The 25,410-nt window shown below is 41.6% G+C and overlaps 2 long non-coding RNA genes across 3 annotated transcripts; one reads left to right on the top strand and one right to left on the bottom strand.

The window, feature by feature from the left end:
- Positions 1–920: 920 nt before the first annotated feature.
- On the bottom strand, positions 921–4,375 carry LOC115285983. Of its 2 annotated transcripts, XR_003905789.1 has the most exons (3): positions 4,001–4,372; positions 3,087–3,530; positions 921–1,004 (listed from the first exon to the last, which is right to left on the bottom strand). It is a non-coding gene; the product is annotated as an uncharacterized LOC115285983 (long non-coding RNA). The 2 variants fall into 2 exon arrangements; XR_003905788.1 differs by having other exon boundaries at positions 3,087–4,375.
- Positions 4,183–21,958, top strand: LOC115285984. The gene is made up of 4 exons (XR_003905790.1): positions 4,183–4,434; positions 12,873–12,941; positions 14,518–14,545; positions 21,810–21,958. It is a non-coding gene; the product is annotated as an uncharacterized LOC115285984 (long non-coding RNA).
- The last annotated feature ends 3,452 nt before the right edge of the window (positions 21,959–25,410 follow it).

Here is a 25,410-nt window from a genome sequence, read left to right as displayed (position 1 = left end):
GAAACCCCACACTGTTTTCCATAGTGGCCACACCAACTTCCATTCCCGTCCACAGTGCGCTAGGGCGCCCTTTTCTCCACATCTTTACCAACACTTCTTCCTTGCCTTTTTGATAAGTTATTCTAACAGGAGGAAGTATGTAGGTTTGGTCTGCATTTCCCTGAGAGTTGTGGCTCCTTCTTACTCCACCCTAGAATCCTTTTTAAGTCCTCAGAAGGAAAGAAATGTAGAACCCAGAAAGCTCATCATTGAACATCTGACCAGTATTGAATGTATTTGCCACATGGAAATTTTAAGTGCTTCATCACAGATGGGTGTTGGAATAATTCTGGTTGCTACATTAATTCTAGTTACAGAAAACACTTCCCATCTTATACCCAAGCAGTTTGCTTTTCTTTCCTAATTTTCTGTTTTTCACTAGCTCCTATTGAGTCTCTTCTCCCACAAAAGTGACTTTTGATTTTGATATTATAGTCTAATAATATTTCTCAAGATGCTGATCACTAATTGTGCTTCTTTTGGTTTACTGTCTCTCAGTCTGGAAGATAAAAAGCATAGTTTCCATTAAAAATTAAGGAACTGGAGTTTGTGAGCTCTTCATCTTGTTCAGAAATAAAAATGGACTCTGAGAATAACATCACCCTCACGGCCTGCACTCCAGCAGGCTTTCTCCAGGGGGAAAGAAAGGGCCAGGTTTACAGGCTGGGGATTATATGCATCTCCGCAACTGGTGACCTGGGTAAGCCAGAGGGCTGTGATCCACGTGACTATCGTCACTCGCTTTGTTGCAGAAGGACGTTAAGAAACACTTACGCTTTACAGAAATTCTACTTCATCCTACACGGATGTTAGGAAACATCCCGACAACATTTTCTATTGTTATATAGATACTATGAAATAATGGGAAAAAACACAAGTCAGAAGACTTGAATTCAAGCCCTAAATTTAATCACTCAATAATGTGGCAATGGGAAGATGAATGATCTGAGTTCCTCTTTTCTCATCTGTAGAATGAAAAAACATTGAGTACGGTGGGAAGGAAATACTACAGCACATCCAACAGTGCAGGACAGAAGTAGGGCATCATATGTGACAACAGTTTCCAAAATGTGCTCAGAAGTTCTAGGGGCTCCATGAAATGGCTTGCAAGCCATTGGCAGCGAACCTACAAGGATCCTTTAGCCCTCCCCCGGTTCCCAGCCCCCACAAACACCTTCCTCAGAGCAGGGACACCAGTGTCTGTTTTGCAAACTGGACTTCCAACTAAGAATTCCTTTGAAAGATTTCATGACAATAAGGGGGGAAAGGATGAAAACTGCTAGTACAAATTATTAATCCACATAATCCTGTACTTACAAAATGTTTCAGATTTGTGCATCTACTGTTCAGATCTGCTCATGTAAGACACACATGTGCTATAGCTTTGTACATTTATACATGTAATGTGCAAATACTAAAGGTAGGCCTCTAGCATGTAAAATCTTTTTTTTTAGATTTTATAAAGTAATTAATTGATTGATTTTTGAGAGAGAGCGCAGAGGCAGAAAGAGAGAGAGGGAGAGAATCCCATGAGTTGCAGGGAGAGAAGGAGAAAGAACATGGAGCCTGGAGCAAGGCTCGAGCTCTATCCAGAGTGGGGCTCGAACTCACAAACTGAGATCATGACCTAAGGTTGAGTCGGATGCTTAATCAACTGAGCCACCCAGGACCCCTGTAGCATGTGAAATCTTTGGCTGTTGACACTATCACATGAAAACCCATGTTTTGACTCTCAAAAGATGGTAGCTTGGTTTTTTGTGCTTCCTTAATAAACATATCAAGCAGTCCTGTTCATTAAATTGCATGGTACGAAACAGTATTGTACATGACACATATCCATGACCAACACAACCAAACATTATGCTACACAGCATGAGTTCTCTTAATTATTAGCTGTCATATTGAGATTAAATTGGGCATTAAATTAAGTTTAAAGAGAGATTAAATTGTGACATGAGGTACTGTAAAGACATAACAGGCATTGGAAATAAAAGGCAATTATTCAGAATAAAATCACAGTATTAAGGATCTGACTAGTTGTCTGCTTTCAAATTTAAATGTAAGTTTATTTGTGTCTAAATATAGAAATGAAAGGTGAATTTCATGATCTCAGTTCCTCAGTTTTGGAAATCTATGGTCTATCATTCATCACCTAAAGGTGAAGTTTTCTAATGCAATATTGATTAATTTTTAATGCAGCTAGGAAGTGTCCATCAACCTATACCATATTTTATGCTTTCATGTGATTATTTTCTCTACCTAACTCCCTTCTTAAAAAAAAAAAAAGCATATTTATTTATTTTGAGAGAGAGAATAAGCGGGGAAGGGGCAGAGAATGAGAGGGAGACAGAGAACCCCAAGCAGGATCTGCACTGTCAGTGTGGAGTCCGACTCGGGCTTGGGCCCACAATCCATGAGATCATGACCTGAGCCGAAACCAAGAGTGAGACGCTCAACCCACTGAGCCACCCAGGCGCTTCTCTACCTAAGTCCTTTCTTAGTAGGTAAATTCTTTACCTTATTACCAGCTTAATCGTAAGAAAGTTTCCCAATCTTTATTTTTCATTTAAAATAACTTAATATAGGGGCACTGGGTGGCTCAGTCGGTTGGGGATCCAACTCTTGATTTCAGGTCTTGATCTCAGGGTCATGAGTTCAAGCCCCACATCAGGCTAATTAACTTCTCTTTAAACCTTGCATATCCCCCACTAGCTAAAGAGATCTTGTCAAGGCTTAAGGTCTTTAATGTGTATTATGAAAATAGTAAGCCTACAGGATAGTCTTTCTTCCCCACACTATGGAGTTTACCCTGGAAATTCCGACACGCCCCTCCACTTTTCTGTCCCTCCTCCTGCTTGAAGATCACCGCCTTTCAGGACTACAGAGTTAAGAAATAAGGTTGTCAGGCATGCTGTTGTATAGTTGTCGCCTGCAGACTGACCTTCTTGGGGGATGGAGCTTCTGTAAGTGCTCCTTGTGAATTTTTTTTCATCCAGATGCCTTCTAAAAAATCTCAAACCAAAACACAAACAAAAAACTGATCTTACCCAAAGTGTATAAACGATGTGACGGGTTTTCCTTCACAAACGAAAAGGTAAAGTCATCACTTCACTTGCATAACCAGTGAAGGCTGGAAATATTGTGAAAAGCTTGCAACGTTCATGTTCAAAACCTGAACTTTAAGCTTCCAAGATGGAATTTTGTTTCCAGAACGGAACTGCCATATTTTGCCCAAAATCTCTTCTCTTTTTATGCCGTTCCAGGCCAGAGCGGTAGGCCGCGATGTCTATTTAGGTCTGGCATGAAGCTGGCAATGTCGTCAATAGGAACAAATTCCGTTTCCGTTGATTTCTTCACAGAAGCGTCTCCGCCCCTGCAGACTGCCTGGCCGCCTCGGTCATGGGGCCTGGAAACGCGTGGGGCCTGAGGTGCTCCCGGGGTTCGGAAACCCAAGTCGTTCCTTCACCACCACTTCCTTCCCCAACAGGAGCCTGTGGACGAACCGAGTCAGAGCCAGCAGTCTGGTCCGCCAGCGCCTGTCACACGGCCTCGTTCCGCGGGGCCGCGGCAGCTTCGGCGGCCACGTTTCCCAGGCCACAGAGCTGGGGAGAAGGCGGCCACTGTGCCAGTCCCCAAACAGAGTTCTCTAATTCAACCCCCCGCGTCCGGCTCAGCCTTTCCCGCTGTCCGGGGCCCCCTCCACCCAAGCCCGCCCAGGCAGACACCTCTGGCATCACAGTGACAAGGCCCAGGGTCGGGGTTCAATGTGGGCGCCGCTGCTGCTAAAGGCCGAGTCCCCTCCACCGCGGGGCACAACCTCTGCGAGTTTCCGCCTGCATTTTGCCGACGGGCCAGGCGGGGTCCTGCCCGGCCTGGGGCGGGCCGACCGCGGAGGATGGCACCCGGCAGGCTGGGGCACGACTATTCGTGCGAAGCAGAAGATTCCGGTTAACCCACTCACTTGGGCAATTTATCTTATCCAAATCAGCGCCTTTAAAGAAGTCTTTCAACCCTAAGGCGAGAGGCATCTAGGAGAGGAAACCGTCTCCGAATCTCTTTAGAATTCCAGGAGGATTCCAGAAGGTCCTTAGGCCTCTCGCAGGTGGCGCCTTGGGCAGGAGTCCAGGTGGGCAGGCTGTGCTCAGCCTCAGCCTCTCCCACCACGAGGGGTCCCTCAGTCCCCCCCCCCCCCAGGAGCCCGCCGCCCAGGTCCCAGGACGCCCCGCAGAACAGCTGGGGCCGGGATGTGCCGAGGCGCGTGGCCGGGCCTTCCAGCTTCAGCGGCGGGTCGGGGGGAAGAGTGCGCAGCCGCGTTCCTGCGGGTCCTACTGGGTGGCTGGGGACGCACGCAACGGCTGCCGGATAATGGCAGCAGGCCTCCAGTAATGGTGCCAGGTAACTGGACGGGGGACAGGCTGCTGCGTGCTGCAGGGCACGAGACGCGGGGCAAAGACTGTCGGGTAATGGCTGCCGGGCAAAGACTGCTGGGAAGTGGCTGCGGGGCAGAGACTGCTGGGTAGGGGCTGTGGAGCAGAGACTGCCGGGTAATGACTGCTAGGTAATGGCTTCCCGGCAAAGACTTCAGGGCAGGAGGCATAGGGCAAAACCTGCCAAAGTAGTGGCTGCTGGGCAGACTGCAGGCTGGGAGGTGCGGGGTAAGACTGCTGGGTAATGGCTGTGGAGCAAAGACTGCTGGGTAACGGCTGTGGAGCAAGGACTGCTGGGTAACGGCTGTGGAGCAAGGACTGCTGGGTACTAGTGGGGGTGAGAGGGGGAACCAAGGCTGCCCGGCAGTGGCTGGTGGGCTCTGGCTACTGGCTCTGTCTGATGGGCCCTGGCCCAGCGTCCAGGCCTAGTCCCGGCCCTCGGTGCGTGTGCACCACCTATGAAGCCCTCACTGAACACACTGACACACTTGGTTCTGTGAAGGACGTGTGGCCAACTCCTAGGCTGCTAATGACAGCAGCACCCCCCCCCCACCTTTTCCCCGCCATTTTCATCACCGTCTTCCCAAGCGTTGCCCCAGTGTGAGCTTACCATCATTCCTTGGACACTTAAACTGAAATTCATACAGAATCCTGCAGACATTTATTTTTCATTTCTAATTAACTATAGTCTTGTTAATAAATTTTAAAGAACTATATGTAGATGGTACACAGATAACTTTCTTATATATTTCATCCCACTCAGTAAACAAAATGTCAGATGAGGAAAGAAAAGTATGGATAGCCTGTCAATACAATTTCTTGTGTAACTTCTTTCTACCCATAGTCTTATTTGTTTAAAAAAAAAAAAAGGCGGAGGGTGAGAAGTAGTGTGTTTTATTGTTAAACACAAACAGTTAGAATAAGGTAAGCATATAAAATTTGGAAATAGTTGCCCAAAGATAAAATGATTTGCCAAAGCTTACACACCAAGGAATGGGCCAGACTAGAACACTAGCCCATATATTTTGTGTCCCCACTCAGTGCCCTCATTTCGCCTCTTACTATCTGTCAGAATTCGTATTTACCAACTGCAAGTGCAAGCATTATTTTCTAAATCAAAGAAGTGAAAACTTGTAGAGCAAGCTCAAAGGCTCTGCCTTGCTCAGCATAGACAACTGCATTAAAATCAGTGGCAGTATCTCTCTGAACAAAATCTTCCAATTTTATTCTTGGCACTCCCTGGGGAGCACTTGCAATTGTGGGTGCATTACACTCTCTGGCCTCCTTTGATCTTTTTATTCAGATCTCCTGTTCACTGTATTGAAATGATTCATTCCATTCATTGGCCTAGTCTTTGTTCATCAAATCAGAGATTTTTCACCTTTGTTTTTATCAAGCGCACAAGGAACGCATTTAGCCTTGTTTATGAGTCCTCTGACAAAGACTAAATTTTATTTTTCCCATCTTTTAAAAGAGTTGCACCATGGAGGTTTCCTAGATGGAGGCAAATATTGATTCTTTTCCCCCCTCTCTCTGGTCCCTCCTTTTGGATGCAGAGTCCAGTTTCCTTGCTATGGTTCTTGTTACCGAAAAAGCAAAGAGATGTTTGGAGAGGCTGCGCACTCCATTTTAAAATGACGGGGTCAAGATGTTTGGATTTGTGACAGTCCCTTGTCTGTCTTGTTCTGATTCTATCGGGAAGAAGGAAGATTGCCTTTTCTCTCTCTTCCTTGCTGTGCCGTTATTTGTCAGCCGCCGAGGCTAGAAGGTGGTGCTGTTTAGCATGTAAATAAAGCAACACTTTTTCCAGTAAATAGCTCTGTCTAGCATGACATGCCAGGAACCCTCATACACAATGATGACTTCAATTCCTGGATTGTGCCTTTCCTTTCCCGTCCCTTCACAGAGGGAAAGGTGATCACGCCGTCATTATGGAAGTCCTTTGTACTTGATTTTTTCTTATTGTGCCTCTAATTTTTCTAGTACCCTCCTAGCAGATAACATTTCCCGTTGCTAAAATAAAATTCCTAAGGCAGCCTTTTTGAATTAATCTACTTCCTATAGTCCAGCAGTTTATAAATGATGTCAATGGAGGGTGTGGCTTAAAGATCTATCTAAAGAGACGTGCTTCTGCTTCCTGTTCTGGCCAGAGGAGTATGCACATGCTTTTGCATTTTTATTTGAAGCCCACTGAAGTTGGTCATTATATTTTGAATGCCACAGCACGTCTATACCATTATTTAAAGGATCTTGTTCATTCATCCATATATGATTGGCATTGGCTATAACTTGATGCAATGTTACACTATTTTAGTTCTTTCTCAGGCAATGTTATCTTTGATCACTTCCTATTCACTGTGGGCGGGGGGGGGGGGACCCACACAATTGCAATCCCACATTAGGTTTCGGTGATGACGCCAAGTACTCCTTAGAATATAGCTATTCAAGACATTTCTCCACTCTCGGGCTGCTCATTAGAGGATGGCAAGTTTCTAACTTTAATGAATAAGGTGGAGTGCAAATTCTACTTTTCTTTCAAAAGGACTTCATGGTTTTTATTTTTATTTTATTTTTTTCAAAAAGGTAATTTTATATAGTTTATCACCAAATTGGTTTCCATATAACACCCAGTGCTCTTCCCCACAAGTGCCCCTCTCCATAACCATCACCCCCCCTTCTCCTTTCCCCCTCCCTCTTCAGCCCTCAGTTTTTTCTCAGCATTCAAAAGTCTCTCATGATTTGCCTCATTCCCTCTCCCCAACTCTTTTCCCTCCTTTCCATTTCCCATGGTCCCCTGTTAGGTTTCTCCTGTTAGACCCATGAGTGACAACATATGGTATCTGTCCTTCTCTGCCTGACTTATACTGCCTGTTTCTTTGTTTAATTGGAAATGGTGTGCACTCCTCCATAACCATGGTCCCAACTCAGTATGCAAAGTATTTCCTTGTCACATTTTCTTGTGTGTGTGTGTGTGTGTGATTCAAGTGTATATTTCATCAAAGAGTTCTGAGAAAGTCCTGTATCTTCCCTTAAAAAAAAAAAAAAAAAGAAAAGAGAAGAATACACCATGTATTATGCATAGTGCACCTAGATTATCATCTTGTCTATGGGTAGGGTAACTCTTACAATCTTTGGTTTTTCTCCCTTCTTCTAAGCAAGCACTGATTTAATACGTTCTTTTAACCCAGAGATATTTGTGGTTGCTCCAAACCCTCACTGGAGTTTATTAAGAAAGAGCCAAGTAAGAATGACAGAGCCCAGTGTTTTTAAAATGCTGTCTTTTCTTTTTTCAAAATCTGGTAGCCTAACGCCCAGCAAAACCTGAGTGAGTTTCCATGTGTAAAAGTGCAAATTGTCTTTCTTCTTTTTTAAGAAATCAAATAGACACCAGAGATTTGCTTATCTCTTAGTGAACCATAGCCGTGTAGCCACACTCAAGCAGAGTATAGGAGGAAATTAAGATTCGAAGCCAAGAGTGGGTGACTCAGGCATCCGAGTTATACAGGGCTACGGGAGCAGACAGGTATGCGTTTAGCTCCATTAGTGTCATCTTCGGTTTCTGAGACCTTCTTTCCTTAACTCCTAGAAATGGGCTAGTATCTGAGCTCCTGAGCACTAGATGCTTCCTAGGTTCCCAGATGAGAGCACCCTGAAGATATTAGCAAGTCCATCCAAGCCCTGAAAAGGTATTAGAGGGACTCACGACACCCAAACCAAATCCCGGATCTCATGATCATTTATTTCGTGTCTGTTATAAGCATGGCAGTGTCCGAGCATCCTGGGGCCCACCTGGGTAATAGGTAATCATACATATGATGTGATCTGTATTTCCCACAGAGCTTTCAAAATGGGGAGATGCATCTACTTTATTTGAAATGAGAGAATAATAGAAAATAGTTGAAACTAAATGCTAACTTATGCTCAGGTATCACAGGACTACACTAACAAATTATTTATTGTTTACCTGAAATTCCGAGTTAACTAGGCGTCCTGTGTTTTCTCCGGTGACCCCAGCCCTGTCGCGGTGCACTGAATTCCTGAGCTGGGAATCCCCGCCCCCCTGCTTCCTTCTACTGGCCGACACATTCCACAAGTAGTATTGTAACAATTTATACATTCACACCGTCTTACTATTTCCACGTCTTCCATCCACATGTTTAAACCTGATCTTTCTTTCTTTTTTTTTAATGTTTACTTATTTTTGAGAGAGGAACAGAGGGCACAAGTGGAGAAGGTCAGAGAGAGGGAGATGCAGAATCCAAAGGAGGCTCCAGGCTCCGAGCTGTCAGCACAGCGCTCAACACAGGGTTTGAACTCACGGACCACGAGATCCTGAGCCGGTCTTGATGCTCAACCGACTGAGCCACTCAGGCACCCCAAAAGTTGATCTTTTACCACAACCCTATGAGATAGGTATCATGAATCCCATTTTTCAGAAGAAGAAAATGAGGCTCAAGGAAGATGGCTAATTTTCTAACCCCATCTTAATGCCAAAACCCAACCCCAAATCCAGGGCTTCTTCACTACATCACAGTTGCCGCCAGTGTTCCACCCAGCTGGGGGCCTTTCTTCAGGTCACAAAGTTTCCATCTATTCAGTGCTCTGGCCAAGTTTCCCGTTGGAATGGCACCTTCTTATCCAAAGCTACTTATCCATCACTCACTGTGCCTGGCTAATGCCCCCGCCAGGCGGCTGGGAGAGTGAAGGACTAGAAGACTTTGTGGCAGGGACCGTGATGGTTTTCTGTGGGGCTTTCCCCCCTAGTCCCATGATCGAATGTTCTCTATGAACGGACTGGCACTTTGGCTGAAAATTTGAGATTGCCTGTGCTGCTGAGCTCCTCCAACTGGCTATTCAGTCAGGTTGGTTGCCTTTCTGTTGTTGCTATTCTAGAAATTTTCATTTTGCTAGGAAGTGCAGAAGATAAAAGTGAGAAGAGAACCTTAACAATTTAAAATTTCTTTCTGAATTTTAAGTCATTTTTCTTGACTATAGGATGTAAACGTCAAAGCATCCAAACTATATGTAAATGTAAGAAATATAGAGACATCTCTACTTCACTTTTTTCCCCACTTGTTAGAAATCATCCTTGTAACATTGGTATACGTTCTTCCAAGATCCTTTCCTGCGATTGTGCAATTATACATATTCCAATTATTTTATGAAATTGTGATCACTTTTGCTATGCAGCTTTTTTCCACTTAAAAATTACCTTGTGGGGAGCCTGGGTGGCTCAGTTGGTTGAGCGTCCGGCTTCGGCTCAGGTCATGGTCTCATAGTTTGTGGGTTTGAGTCCTGCATTGGGCTCTGTGCTGACGGCTCCGAGCCTGGAGCCTGCTTCAGATTCTGTGTCTCCCCCTGTCTCTGCCTCTCCTGTGATCATGCTCGGTCTCTCTCTGTCTTTCAATGATAAATAAACGTTAAAAAAATTTTTTTTAAATATTACCTTGGAGACTTCCATGTCAGTATGTATAGATTTACCTTTTCATTTTTGATGGTTGCAGAGTATTCCATTATATGGATACACCAAGATTTATGTAGCCAATACTCTACTAGTGTGTTTGGGATTTTTCTAGATTTTTCTCTTATTGCAAATAGTACTCCAATTTTTGTAGAGAGTTTAATCAAGAGAATTGAATCCTAGGAATTACATTTACATATAGTTTGGATGCTTTGATGTTTGCATCCTAAAGTCAAGAAAAATGAGACTTAAAATTCAGAAAGAATTTTAAAATTGTTAAGGTTCTCTTCTCACTCTTGGCTAAAGAGGGTGCACATTTTACGTGAGGAAGAATTGCTACGTGACACTCAATAAGGATTCTGCCTGTTTCCCTTTTCGTTTCTTCCTTTTTCTGGTTTGTCTTGGGATTTTTCATGTTTTCTTCTTTTTCTGCAAAGGATAGGAGTTTTCAGCCCGTACTTGAGGCAGACATTTTCCCTAGCTTATCTTTTATCTTGATTCTACTTACGGTATTCCTTATTGTGCAAAAGTATTTTTTGGGAGCCTAATGGTGTGGTTTTGCATTGTTTCTACTCTCCTTGCCCCTTCAGAAAAGCTTTCCCCTGCCAACGTTATACAATGTTGTCTTCTTCTAGAACTTGCACAGTTTTAGATTTCTGCATTTAAATCCTTGACACATCTGCAGTCTATTTCAAGGTAAACAGTGTGATAGAGATTTAACAATGTTTTCCAAATGGCTAGACATCCGAGTTTCCCCCTCCATTATTTCCCCATTGATTGGAACTGTCACTTTTATCATATATTAAATTTACGTATACTTGAGTTCATTTCTGGGCACGATAATCTGTTGGCATTTCCATCTATTCCTGAGTCACGGGGACACTTATTAAAACACTGAGATTTATAACATACTTGACTATCAGTTTAGGACGAATCTTGTACTCCCCAACTTCACCATCCTCCGTGTGCACGTGCTCCTTTCCAGTGAGTCTTACGTTCATTTCATCATATCATCATATCATATTACCACATCGAAATTGTTTTTCATTAGGATTTTGATTAGATTGGATTGAATACATGTATCTTTTTTGTTTATTTTGCTCTTTATTTTTATTTTATTTTATTTTATATAATTTATTGCCAAATTGGCTAACATACAGTATATAAAGTGTGCTCTTGGTTTTTGGGGTAGATTTCTGTGGTTCATTGCTTCCATACAATGCCCGGTGCTCATCCCAACAAGTGCCTTCCTCAGTGCCCATCCCCCATTTTCCCCCTCTGCCCCACCCCCCATCCACCCTCAGTTTGTTCTCTGTGTTTAAGAGTCTCTTGTGGTTTGCCTCCTTCCCTCTCTGTTTGTAACTATTTTTCCCCTTCCCTTCGCCCATGGTGGATTGAATATATGTATCTTATTTTAACCAAAAAATTTTTTAAATAATAGAAGGTAATTGAATAAAATCCCCACCCCTTTAAAAATTTTTTTTTAACATTTATTTATTTTTGAGGGACAGGGAGAGACAGTGTGATCAGGGGAGGGGCAGAGAGAGAGAGAGAGAGAGAGAGGGAGACACAGAATCTGAAGCAGGCTCCAGGCTTTGAGCTGTCAGCACAGAGCCTGATGCAGGGCTCGAACCCACGAACCGTGAGATCATGATGTGAGCCGAAGTTGGATGCTCAAGCACGCTCAACCAGCTGAGCCATCCAGGCACCTCTCCCCACCCCTTTTTAAAACCAACCGTGGCTCTGATCAGTTCTCTCAGCCTTGTAAGCAATGTGGTCTGTGTCCTTCCAAGTCCTCATCTATATGTTTACAGACTTGAAAACACAGGAAAGCTCATCTATATGACTGTATATAGCTCATACCAGGGCTCCCAGTTGGCCAGAACATATCAGGAAAGCGGTTAAATATTGAACTTGATTTGTCCTAATAGTTGAACAGCATGGCTCCCAGGTCTCTGGTGACTCACTCAGGCTACTCTGACTTTTCTTAGCATAAAATTTATTATTGCATCAAATTTAAATGTATATTCACAAATAGCATTGTGTGTGTGTGTGTGTGTGTGTGTGTGTGTGTTCCATTTTCTTTGTCCTGTTTGGTGTCAGAATTATACTAGTTCTATAGAATGAGTTGGGAAACATCCCTTTTTTATGTGTGTGTGTGTGTGTATGTGTGTGTGTGTGTGTGTGTGTGTGTGTGTGTTTTAATTCTCTGGAACACCATATATGTCAAAGGACTCATTTGGTTCCTTTGGAAAAACTTGTTTATTAAATCTGGCCCTGTTGCAACCTGTTGCATTTATCTTGACTTATTGTTCTCTTTAGTTTTGTGTTCTCTTTATTAAGGAATTGTGGTAATTTTAATTTTTCTAGAAAATTATTTACTTATTAACACTACAGGCTGTAGAGTCAGGCTGCTTTGACGGTACCCTGGCTCCACCAATTACCCATTTTTTTCTTCGTGATAGACTTTGTTTTTTGTTCTAGTTTTAGATTTTCAGAAAAATTAAGAATTCCCATATACCAGGCACCCAGTTTTCCCTATTATTAACAATCTTACATTAGTAGGGTACATTTGTGACAATTAGTGAACAACATTGATCCATGATTAGTATAGATCACAATTAATTTAAATTTCTTTAGTTTTTATCCAAGTCTTTTTTATTTTAATTTTTTTATTTTAGAGAGAGAGTGTGAGTGGTGGAAAGGAACAGAGAGAGAATGAGAGAGAGAGATAGAGAAAGAGAGAGAGAGAAAGAGAGAATCAAGTGGGCTCCACACTCAGTGCAGAGCCCAATATAGGGCTCAATGAGATCATGACCCAAGTTGAAATCCAGAGTTAGATATTCAACCCACTTAGTCACTCAGGCGTCCCTACCCTAAGTCCTTTTTCTGTGCCGGGACACATCCAGGACACCACATGACATCTAGTCATTATGTCTTTGTAGGCTCCTCTTGGCTGTGGCAGTTTCCCAGACTTGTTTTTGATGACCTCAACAACCCTGCTCAGCCATCTTGTAAGCTACCCCTCTATTGGAATTTGTCTGATGTTTTTTTCACAATTCAACTGGAGTTATGGGTTATTGGCAGGAAAATCCTAGGAATATTCATCACACATATCAAAAGTATACACTAGCCACATAATTTATGATGTGGGTGTTACCCTTGATCACCTAGCTGAGGAGGTGCTTCTGAGGCTTCTCTGCTGCAAAGCTACCCTCTCCCACCCTTTCCTCACTGGCCATCTTGGAAGTCACCACACTTAGTCAACACCTAACGAGTGGTGTTGCCCTCCTTCCTTGAAGACAGTTTCTACATAAATTATTTGGAATACTTCCACAAGGAGATTTGTTTATTCTCCCCTGTTTATTAATCTATTCAGTTATTTACTTCTATCACATGGACTCCTGGGTATTTATTTTATACTTTGGGTTATAATCCAATACCACTTTTTTAAGTGATTTTTTAAGAAGTAATCTCTACATCCAACATTGGGCTCAAACTCACCCCCCCAGTAGAGTTGCATGCTCTACTGACTGAGCCAACCAGGCACCCCAGTCCAAGACTGCTTGTTAAATTTTGTTGTGCAGACTGCTCTGTCTTCTGTCTTAGAGAGTTCTTTCAGTGGCCCATGTATCTCTTTGACACATCCCCATCCTTGGGGACTTAAAAAAAACTATTTTTTAATTTTAGCACCATCTTACTTTTCAGCCCTATCAGATGCTCCTGGATTGTCTGTTATATTTTCTGCCCCAGTCCTAGAATTGGCCATTTCTCCAAGGAGCCCTGGTTCCTTTCATGGGACACTGGAATTAAAAACCAAAATCTGGGCCCTTGGCATGTTTGTTCCTACTGGAATGTTGTTGGTTTGTTGTTGTTGTTGTTGTTGTTGTTGTTTTACAGTTTTCTTTTATTTTGATATCTGCCCTTGGCTATGTTGACTATGTTATTTTTCATAGCAAGAACTTTCGAACAACGTGGTGGATTCTGCTAGGACACAGAGGAAGGTGGAATCCTTTCTCGAACTTCTGGGCTGCCTCTTCTGGTCTCTGCAGTAGCACGGAGGCCTTTGGCTTCCTTGGACTTAGGAGCTGGTCCTGAACACAATGACCCCACACCCTCTGTGTTTCATGTTAGTGTGATCATTTTAAAAATATTTTATGCTATCCCATAGTGTTTAAACTTAAGCTGAACATTCAAATGCTTGTATTTTTACCAGTGGAAACGACTTTATTGAGGTAGAAATGGAAGGCACAGTGACCTTCTACACAAAGCTACGTTCTGCCACAAGCAGACAATGACAGCCACCACAATATTCTCCTCTGCCTGGCAATGGTTACCCTTCTCTTAACATAATTTATAAGATTTATTAAAAAATCTTTGTAGAAGAGAGAGAGTATGCAAATATTCTCTTATTAAATTTTCCCATGACTTTGATTATGTCTCATATTTCTTTTCTAATATTTTTATGTATGTTTTTTCCTATTTTTTTCATGGTTAGAATTACAGAGATTTGTCTGTTTTATCAGCTATTTTAAAAGAAGCTACTATTGATTATGATGATCAAGTTTACCATTTTGCTTTTGATTACAGTCATTTCTGATTTTATCCTGGAAATGAGGTATGAATAAATCAGCCTTTCCTTTTAGTTCTGCCTCTAAACTTGTTGAATTGAATGCTTAATTATTTAACTTTTAGTCTTCATTGTCTTCTAATAAATGTACTTTAAGGAGTTACATTTTTTAAAATATTATTTTGAGCCCATCTCAATAACTTTGAGTTCTAGTGGTTTGATTTTTATCAGTGTCTAAGTATTCTATCATTTTTCTTTTCTTTTTATTTTTATTTTTTTTTCTTTTCTTTTTAACATGTATTATCTAGAAGAAAATTTGTAAATGCCCAAAGTTTAAGAATTTTTAATTTCTAGTTTAATTGAATTATAATTAAAAGAAACAGCATTTATTTCTCCTTTAGGAACTGGATTTCTTTATGGTATAGTAGTGTATATTATGGTATGTGTATATATACATACATATGTAGACATTTTGGAATGCTAAATGGTTTTGAATAGAATGACTATTTTCTGTTTATTGGGCATGCATTTCTGCCTATATTTCTAAATTAGGATTGTTCATTATGATTTTCAAATCCTCATGTCTTCATTTATCTGTCAATTTCTGAGAGAATTGTGCTAAATTATCTATTACTTTCTTTCTATTAATAATTGTTTTGATTTTTCTAACAAAGTTGGCATTACACAGTTGAAAACATTAAAGTTTATAACAATTTTATCTTCTTGGGAGATTGCTTCTTGATCATGTTCAAGCAACCCTTTCTGTTTCACTTAATATTTTCCTTCATAATTTGCACTTGGCTTACTTTCATATTGCCTCTCCAGCTTTCTTTTGTTAGGATTGTATTGAGTGTATAATTCAGAGAGAAAAAACTAATATTATGTTAAGCCTTATCTTAGAAGAACAAGTAGATTTTGGCTTTTAAGTCCCATTTTTTCCAATATGGAAAGAGGGAGCCCAAATGTCCATTGAATGATGAATGGATAAAGAAGATGGAGTATTATGCGGCAATCAAAAAGAATGAGATCTTGCCATTTGCAGCAACGTGGATGGAACTAGAGTGTATTATGCTAAGCAAAATAAGTCAGCCAGAGAAAGACAACTGTCATATGATTTCACTCGTATGTGGAATTTAAGATACAAAACAGATGAACATAAGGGAAGCAAAAATAATATAAAAACAGAGAGGGAGAGAAACCATAAGAGACTCTTAAATACAGAGAACAAACTGAGGGTTTCTGGAGGGGTGTTGGGGAGGGGAGGGGCTGAGGGGTGAGGGACATTAAGGAGGGCACTTGTCGGGATGAGCCCTCGGTGTTACAGGTAAGTGATGAATCATTAAATTCTGTTCCTGAAATTATTATTACACTGGATGTCAGCTAAGTAGGATTTAACATTTAATAAGTCCCATTTTCCCAAATATGTTTCCAGTTATTTTATCTTTTTTCTATTATAAATGGGATCTTTTCTTTTTTTTAATAGTTTATTGTCAAATTGGTTTCTATATAACACCCAGTGCTCTTCCCCACAAGTACCCCCCTCCATGACCACCATCCCCTTCCCCCGCCCCCTCCCATTTCAACTCTCGGTTCATTTTCAGTATTCAATAGTCTCTCATGATTTGTGTCCCTCTCTCTCCCCAACTCTCTTTCCCTCTTCCCCTCCCCATGGTCCTCCATTAGGTTTCTCCTGTTAGACCTATGAGTGCAAATATACGGTATCTGTCCTCCACCTGACTTATTTCGCTTAGGATGACATCCTTGAGGTCCATCCACTTTCCTACAAATGGCCAGATTTCATTCTTTCTCATTGCCATGTAATACTCCATTGTGTATATATACCACATCTTCTTGATCCACTCATCAGGTGATGGACATTTAGGCTCTTTCCATTTAATGGGATCTTTTCTTCCATTATATTTTCTAATTTGTGATTATATTTATATAGTAAAGCCTATTTATTTTTGTATATTAATTGTGTAGCCAGCCATCTCATTAGGTCATAATCAAAAAATATTTTTAATGTTCATTTATTTTTGATATAGACAGACAGTGAGCGGGAAGGGGCAGAGAGAGAGGGAGACACAGAATCTGAGCTGACAGCACAGAGCCCTACACGGGGCTTGAACCCACAAACTGTGAGATCATGACCCGAGCTGAAGTCAGACATCTAACCGACTGAGCTCCCCAGGCGCCCCTGATAACGGTTTTCAGTTTGCCCGTTTGGGCATTCATCAGTCATAGCATCTAAGGTCGTGATAATTTGCCTTCTTCTGTTTATTGTTTACACTTCTGATTTAGTCCTCCCATGTTTGTATCGGCTGACACTTCTGGCCTGATGGTAAACAAGAGCAGTGGGAGTGGCGTCCTTGCTTCGTTCCTGTTTTTAAAATAAATGTAAGGTGCTGTCTTTGTCACAGTAACAAAGTACATGCTCCAGTCAGAAATACATTTTGTTGCGAATAACAGAAAGCGTTAGTAATAAAGATTTATATAAAACATTCCTTTTCCTCCGGTAACAGGAGGGCTGGGGATAGAGGGTGTTCCTTCGTTTTGTGGCTCGACCAGGCCCTGTTGGCTGCAAGGCTCTTAGTTTTTCCCCCATCGCTGCAAGGAGGCTGCCGCCGCTTTGGTGATACCAGACGAGCAGGTGCATCCGTGTTTGTTCTGTGGCCGACATGCACTTTCCCAAAAGTCCCCAACAGATATCCCTCTGGCAAGGGAGGCTGGGAAGCTGGGAAACAGAAATATAATAATGGATGTTTTGGGCCAGGTTTTCAAACGTGTTAGCTGGAGTCAGGCAAAATGTTGCCTGGAATTCTTTTAATTCCTTTTATATCTATAGTTTTCTATTCTTGTTTCTAATTTTGTGTTTCTGTGCCTTGTCCCCTTTTTTCTTGATTAGTCTTGAAGTAGTTCATTTCACCCTGGGTCTTTATTTCTTTCCCCTCAGCCAGCTCTGGATTTTATGTACGAGTTCTGCCAGTTTTGTACGCTAATTCACTTATAGCTGCATTTATCTTTATTAATTCCTTTGTGTGTGTGTGTCTATTTTAGTGTTATTTTTCTAAATACTTGATTTGGATGTCAAATTCATTTCTTTCATTCTTTAATGATTGTTAGTGGAAGAATTTAAAACTGATATTTTCATCGGAGTACAGCTTTTAGATTTAATGTGTATTATTTTACCCTTTTTAGTTACTCTCTGCTTATGGTTTCGATTTCTGTCTTGGCTTAAGAGTAGTTTAGATGGTTGTGTGTTTACTATTTGTGGAGATTGTTTTATTTTTACTTTTCTTTCTTTGCTATTTACTATTAGTTTTATTGAATTGTGGTCAGAAAACCTGTACCATTTATATTTTCTTAGAATTGACTGAGGTTTTATTAGTTATCCAGTTTTTGCAAAATATATATAGGCAGTTGAAAAGAAATGGCTATTAATTATATTAATCAGATCTAATGGGATTTTTTGTTCCGTTTACTTACTTACTTTATTAGTCTATGGAAGACATTAGTGACTAAGAGAAGTATTTTAAAGTCTCCTCATCCAATTTCATTTCAAATACTTTATCCTTTTATTTCCTGCCATTTTTACTTTTTTAAATATGCATTTATTTATTTTGAGAGAGAGAGAGAGAGAGAGAGAGAGAGAGAGAGAGAGAACGAACAAGTGGGAAAGGAACAGAGAGAGAGGGAGAGAGAGAATCACAAGCAGACTCCACGCTGTCAGCGCTTAGCCCAGTGCAGGGCTTGAACTCGTGACCTGACTAAAATCAAGAGTCAGGAGCTGAAATCAAGTGTCAGATGCTTAACCAACTGAGCCACCCAGGCGTCCCACCTGCAATATTTACTTTTATTTATTTTGATGCTGTATTCTTTGGTATAAGAGATGAATTAAATGTGCGTTTTCATCATGGATTTTATACCTTAGCATTATAATGCTTTCTCCCCTGAATTAGACTGTGTCTAATATTCATATTGCAAACCCTGCTTTCTTTTTATTTGTGACCGCCTGGCACATCACTGGCCATTGTTTTACTTTCAAAGTTTGTCCCTAAGAGCAAATAGATGACTTTAGTTTTTGATCTCATTTGCACTGATTTTTATAATAGCTATATTTCATTTCAACATTGTAATTCTGTGGTAATTTTTGTTTTCTTGGTGTGTGTGTGTGTGTGTGTGTGTTCTTTCTTTTACTCTATATTTTGGCTTGTTTTTGATTGCTTATTGCCCTGAGAGGCATATGGAAGGTACATAGGCTGTTTTAATTTCCACCTAATGGGCTACCTTTAAAACTTTAAACAATATTCTTAAATCTTTTTCCATTTATCAGTTTAGGAAATTAAACATGAGGAAATGAAGACCCTCACATTTCTTTTTCTTGCTTCATTCTTTCCCTCCCCCTAATTTTCATCGGTATATTCTGGTGTCTTTAACTGGTATATGTATATTTTTAATTCTAATTCATTATCATTATGTTTTTATTTTTGCACAAAACATTTACATTCTCTTTGTAATAGAAGTTTGTTAAATTATTAAACTTTTTCATTAAAATTTTTAAATGTTTTCATGTCAATTTACATTCTGTTTTGAATCACATAACTACCATAGTTCTTTACCTTTATGTATGTGGATTCAGTGTTCATCTCTAATCTTTAGAACAAGGGCTCTCCTATTTCATATCCTCTCTGAGCTCCTTGGATTGCTTCATCAAGACTCTTCTGATTCACATATAAGCGCAATATGTCTCCTTAGGCCCTCGCACACTTGCGAATGTCTTTGTGTTGTCATTGTGTATGATTGACAGCTTGGCTGCACATAGAATCTTGAGTCGTTTGCTTGTTCCTTAAAATCTATAAAGGTTGCTCCACTCTCTGTTGGCATTGAATATTGCCAAGCTGAGCTCTGTGTGGGGCCAGCCTAATTTCTCCCATCAGAAGAGACGTGTCCTATCTTCTTAGCTGCGTGCCGTGGTCTGTGTTTCCAAAGTTCAATAAATTTGCCTAGCTATATCTTCCTGTTTTGATCATTGTTTATCTGTGGAATTTGGTGTGCCTGTTTGATGGGAAATTTGATGGTTAATTTTATGTGTCAACATGTGTGGTCTAAGGATGTCCAGGTAGCTGGTAAAACATTGTGTTTTCTTCTGGATGAGATTAACATTTAATCTGTTGACTGGGCCAAGAAGGTTGCCCTTACCAATGCCCAGGGCACCACTCAATCGGTTGAGGACTGAAGAGAAGGAAAATGTGGAAGATGGATAAATGTGCTCTCATCCACCTGCTCTTGCCTTTGGATATCATGCTCTTAGTTTGGGGGCCTCCAGACTCAGACTGGGACTTCTACCATTGGCCTCCTGATTCTCAGGCCTTTGGATCAGACTGAACTATCTGAACCATCAACGTTCCTGGTTCTCCTGCTCACAGACAGAAGATCATGGGATTTCTCAGCCTCTGTAACCACAGGGGCCAATCCCTATGATAACTCTCACGTGTATCCCTGTATGTCATATTGGCTGTTTCTCTGGAGAGCCTAATATAGGCAGATTCAGGTTTTTCACTTCGGGAAGGTTTTTTTTTTTTCCATTATCTTTTGAATATATTTTTCTGCTCCTTTTGATATGTTCTCTGTTTTAGGACATTGGTTATTTGAATATCGACCCCTGCTGTCTCCCCTCCACATCTATCATCATGCCTCTTATCTTTTCAGTCCCGTTTCTTTCCGTGTTTTGTTCAACTTTCTCAAACCTCTTCTCCATGTCTCTGACTCAGTTGTCTACAAAGCCACGTTCTCTTCTCCTTGTTTGTCATGGACAGATTAGTTCTCCATTTGGATTTATTTTGCCCTCAATTTCTAACTTTCCCTGCTCTCTTTTTATATAATTTTTGTGTTTCATCATCTCACTGTTGATCTTGAGTTCCACGAGGATCCTGTTTTAGTTAATTTCCCTGAGAATGTTCATATTTCTGATGATGATATCATGTGAACTGAAACCTATAGGGTAAGAAGAATCCTCCAGGTGAAAGGTAGGGGCCTCAGAGCATCAAAAGGGCAAAGTGGACAAAACCTGGGAACATTTATGGAGCATACAGATAGAAGTGACAGTTGCTTATATAACTGGAAAATGGTGTGTGAGGGAAAGAGTAGCACAATTTGGGGCTTGAGAGGTAAGCAGGAGACAGACTGTGCAGGAACTTACAGCCCACGTTAGGGAGTTACATTTTGCTTTGTTTTCAAGTCCAATGAAAACCAGTGAATGGTTTTAAGCAAGTGACGTGATCTAATGTACATTTTTAAAAATTCAGTCTTGCCGAACATTGAGGATGGATTGGAGAGGGAAGTGAGAAAATGATGGGACCAATCGGGATACAGAGGGATTAGGTGGCTTGGACTAGAGCGATAACAGAGGAAATGGAGAAAAGTGGATGGATTCCAGGGGCGCCTGGGTGACTCAGTCAGTTAAGCGTCCGACATCAGCTGAGGTCATGATCGCACAGTTTGTGGGTTCGAGCCCCGCCTCAGGCTCTGTGTTGACAGCTCAGAGCCTGAATCCTGGTTCAGATTCTGTGTCTCCCTCTCTCTCTCTCTCTCTCTCTCTCTCTCTCTCTCTCTCTGCCCCTCTCCTGCTCATGCTCTGTCTCTCTCTCTCAAAAATAAATAATAAAACATTTAAAAAAGTGGATGGATTCAGAAGATATTTCAGTGGTAGCATCAGTAGGATTTAGGAATGGATTAAGGGGAGAGTAAAGGGTAGAAGTGAATGTGAGAAAAGAAATGGAGGAACAGATGTTAGAGGGCATTGAAAAGAAGCAGAAAGTCTCATCCTGTTAGAGTAGATGATGGGGAATATTTGAGTAGAAAAACAATCTGTGGGCACCGTTTGGTGAAGATTAAGGTCAACTAAGTTCAGATGGAAGATGAAAACGGAAAATGAGTAACCAGCCTCCACGTTAGAAAGGTAACAGCAAGGACACCAAGGAAGGAACAAATAGAGTAGACTCAAAGGAAGGCGTTTTGGAAATTGGCACCAACTCAGACGTAGACCAGCTAAGAAGCACGGTCAGTGACGTGATAATAAACAGAAATGGAGAAACTAAGAAATAAAAAAAATGGAAGATGGAAGGTCAGACGGGGGATTGTATAACCTGTTTGGCTGAAAACATTTTCAACTGTTGATGCCAAAAGTGTGCACGGTTTACCAGAAGTTAAATTTAATGATGTAGTTTTTCCTTCCTGCGAGCAAAACACTAGATGCATAATAGGCTCCTGCAAAGTTGCTCATTAAAGTTCTGTGCTCTTGATCCTTCTCCAGTCACAGGCTCCCTCTCCTCCCAGTCCTTCCTGCTTAACGTGAAACAGGAGCCTGACCTCATCTTCAGTCTTACACTAAGTGTTTATCAAAAATGTATACCCAGTACCAGCTAAACCGCCTGTCCTATATTTAAATCCCTCCAGAGTCAATAAACACCTTGTCTGAGTCTGCTTATGTTAAATGTTTGTTTCCTTTATCTCCGTTGCTTCCTCAAATTCAAGCAGCTGTATTGCTACGTGGAGGAAGATAGCAAAGTCCCCATCACGTCTGCAAAACCAGATGGTCGAGTCTTTCACCCTGGTGTTTGCTCGTTAGACAGAGTGGCCGTGAGTTCTCCTTGCAATGGGCTGTTATCCCAAGCTGCTTCCGGGAGGGGACCACCCGGGGTCCTGTCACTCCCTCTTGTTTCCTGGTTATCACAAAGGTCCCACTGCCCTCACTCTCTCTAAGAATCTTTCAGGTTCTGCTTCTTGATTCCACTGTCTCTGTTCCCTCGCCCCCCACCCCACCTGTTTTGGATGTTAGGGGCCTTTTTTTTCCTGGGCCAGCCCTGGCCTCGGATACAGACTCGAGTAGTCCCCCGCCCCCCCGCCTCCCCCTTCAGGAGTCCTGCTTGTACTGAGTTCCAGGCTCCCACTTGCATGATGCAGAAGAGACAGTCCTAAGGTGGCAGCCACACACGCAAGTTCCAGAGTTCTTGGGTGATTCTCATTTTCAGTGGGGATCATGGTCTATTGAGTTGAAAGAGTTTTTACAGGTGTTTGAAAGCACATCCTCACATCCATCTCTAGGTCTCCTGATTTGAAATCATAGTTAGAAATCGGTAAGTGAGTCTGAGCCTCTTGGCGATGTAGACCGATGAATCAGCAAGGGCACGGTCTGCTCTGATACAGGTGTGTTGCATCAAAGACTCGACTCCCCCAAGAGAGATTGCTGTCAGCAGTACGATTTTCTGAAATGGTGCAAGCGCCTGATAAAATGCCCAACGAAACAAAATACAGTCTTCCTTCAATTTATATCACTGTTGCATTTTGGGAAAATTCAATGTACATAGAACCCATGCAAAAAGCATTTTGTGCTTTTATGTTGAACAGAGTTAAGTTCTAGGATTGGATGGTGATAGTGTGCAGTGGGACGTGTCCAAGTTACACTGAAGGTAGGATAGTGCTTTGTCGTGAATGCCATTCACTTCAGGATATTAATTAACCAAATACCTGCCAGTGGCGCCCACCAGTCACTGTAACAACCAAAACTTACCACTGCAGATTTCGAAATCCCCCCTAGCAGGTGGCACAGCTCCCTCCAGATTGAGGGGCACCTGGATGGTTCCGGTGGTGAAGCGTCTGACTCTCGGTTTTGGCTCAGGTCATGATCGCACACTTCATGAGTTTGAGCCCCAGTTCAGGCTCTGTGCTGACAGTGCAGGGTCTGCTTGGGATTCTCTCTCTCCATCTCTCTCTCTCTCTGCCTCTCCCCTGCTCATGCTCTCTCTCTCTCTGTCCCTCAAAATAAATAAGTAAACTTTAAAAAAAAAAGAACTACTATTTGAATAAACTGAGTTTTCTTCTAGGAGTCCTTAAAAAGTCCCCAAGATAGATGAACATCAAATGTGTTAATACTTAAAAAGAGTTTAGAGCAATGTTTGGCATGTTGTAAGCTCTCTCTATATATTTATTATCTACATAAATAATACAGTCAGTGACAATCAAAATATGCCCACTTTTTTTTAAGTTAATGAGGGCTGAGCATAATGATATGAAATATATTCAACTTGAGGTGGATCATCATTTGTGTAAAAAGGGAGGAAGAATCATTTATGTATTTGATCTATACACTTACTTTATAAACAAGGATACATAAGAAACTAGGAACATTGTTTCCCCCTGGGGTGGGGAACCAGATGACTTGGAAATTTTTGTATTTATCACAAAGTGAATGAAATGCCTAATTCAAAATAAATAATAAATATATATTTTTAAATTTTAACCAATTTAATCTAGTGTATGTGTCAGGAATAACAAGATTCTGTGTAGTCGTGAGATATAAATCAGGGCTTATTATATATGACTATTATTTACTGTATTGTTTTTATAGCCAAACCAACTTTTAAAAGATTGATTTTTGAGGTGGGGGGAGGGGCAGAGAGAAGAAGAGAGAATCCCAAGCAGGCTCCAAACAGTTAGTGCAGAGCCTGACTCGGGGCTAGAACTCACAAACCAGGAGACCACGACCTGACCAGAAATCAAGAGTGAGATGCTTAACCGACTGAGCCATCCAGGTGCCCCACGAATGAACTTTTTATAGTTTTTCTTTTCTTACTTCATTCTCCATTTTCGTTATTTATTTTTGAGAGACAGAGACAGTTCGAGCAGGGGAGGATCAGAGAGAGAGGGAGACACAGAATCTGAAACAGACTCCAGGCTCTAAACTGTCAGCACAGAGCCTCACACGGGGCTCGAACCCACAAACCATGAGATCATGATCTGAGTCGAAGTTGGACACTTAACCCACTGAGCCCCCTAGACGCCCCATCCATTTTCTATTATTAAAATCAATGTAAACAATATCCCCGACACCATATAATTTAATTTTCATTATACTAGAAATACACTGATCTCACTGACATTTGAACACAAGTCACTCCTGCAATCCCTAGGTGCCTGGGACCTTGGAGGCTTGGAGACATGAAGAGTCTGTGTACCAATCTTAGCTCGCTGGCCCCTCCTAGATGGTGGCACCACGGACATCACGCTGCCAGCAGGTGGGAGAGAGGAGGCTGCCAGGACATAAGGAAGCAGAAGGCACAGCAAACAAGGAAACACGTATCCGAGGATTTCAGAGCCGTGGACTCTCAAGTTGGAAGGAAGCTTTGGAGACTACCCTCCTCCCCCTCCTCCCCTCTTCTTTTCTTCCATCTTCGCCCTCTCCCCTCCCTCCCTCCCCCCTTCCTTCATTAGCAGAGAGTGGGACAAAGGTTCAAAGAGAGCCTCTTTCTCCAAGATCACCAGGGAGGGGGTGGCTGAATTGGAATCCACACCCCCGTCTTGCCTCTCATGAGAAGGATGCAGATATAAGAAGCTATCTCCCTGTCTCCTCAGCCTTTCTCAGTACCTGGTTTTCCCTCCCCTGGTGGGGATGGCACGGACAGAGGGTCAGGTGAAGAAGAGCGCCTCCTTCGTCCCACATCAAAGTTAAAAAAACTCTTGGGTGGCATTGAAAGGACCATATTCTCAAGCTCAGCTAAAAACTCTTATTTGCGTGGTCAGGGTCATCGCCACAAAGAGTAAAACTGAAACTGAGATCCTCCTACCAAATTCATCACAGATTTGAGAGGACCACTTGCTTTCCTTTCCAGCGGAAAGCAGGGTGGGGGGGGGGGAGAGCAGAGACCCTCCCTTACCTGAGGCTTTTTTTCTTTTTGTCTCCTTCCTTTCTCTACAAAGAGCATAAGATGATTAAAAAGATTCCCATATCTATTTTCAAATTATATCAGAAAAGTAGATTAAAGGTTTTATGCTTAGGAAAACGGGGATAAATATTCAAACATAAATTATGGCAGTATTAATAATTGCACATTTGTGCTAAGTAACTAGAAAATTAT

This window comes from Suricata suricatta, chromosome 2, assembly GCF_006229205.1.
Source record: "Suricata suricatta isolate VVHF042 chromosome 2, meerkat_22Aug2017_6uvM2_HiC, whole genome shotgun sequence".
In the NCBI taxonomy this organism is placed as follows: Eukaryota; Metazoa; Chordata; class Mammalia; order Carnivora; family Herpestidae; genus Suricata; species Suricata suricatta.
This window is presented reverse-complemented; position numbering and strand designations above follow the sequence as displayed.